Here is a 248-nt window from a genome sequence, read left to right as displayed (position 1 = left end):
GGAGCTGGGAATGAACATCTTTAATGGTATTTCTGACATTTCCTACCACAAAGGTGCTGGTGGAACTCCAGAGCTGGTTCTGTGCAGGCTGAGTTGGACTCAGAGCTCCTGGCGGGTCCCTTCCATTCATGTCCTGTGAAAGGCCTTGATTGGTTTTGTTTGCTCTGAATAAAATGTGGGATTTTGCACTCTGTCATTTTTGGACACTGCAGCATTTATTTTTTTCACAATCTGCCATCTAATTTTTA

Source organism: Corvus cornix, chromosome 12 (assembly GCF_000738735.6).
Source record: "Corvus cornix cornix isolate S_Up_H32 chromosome 12, ASM73873v5, whole genome shotgun sequence".
In the NCBI taxonomy this organism is placed as follows: Eukaryota; Metazoa; Chordata; class Aves; order Passeriformes; family Corvidae; genus Corvus; species Corvus cornix.
The sequence above is the reverse complement of the archived record's forward strand: the minus strand, read 5'-3'. Positions refer to the sequence as shown.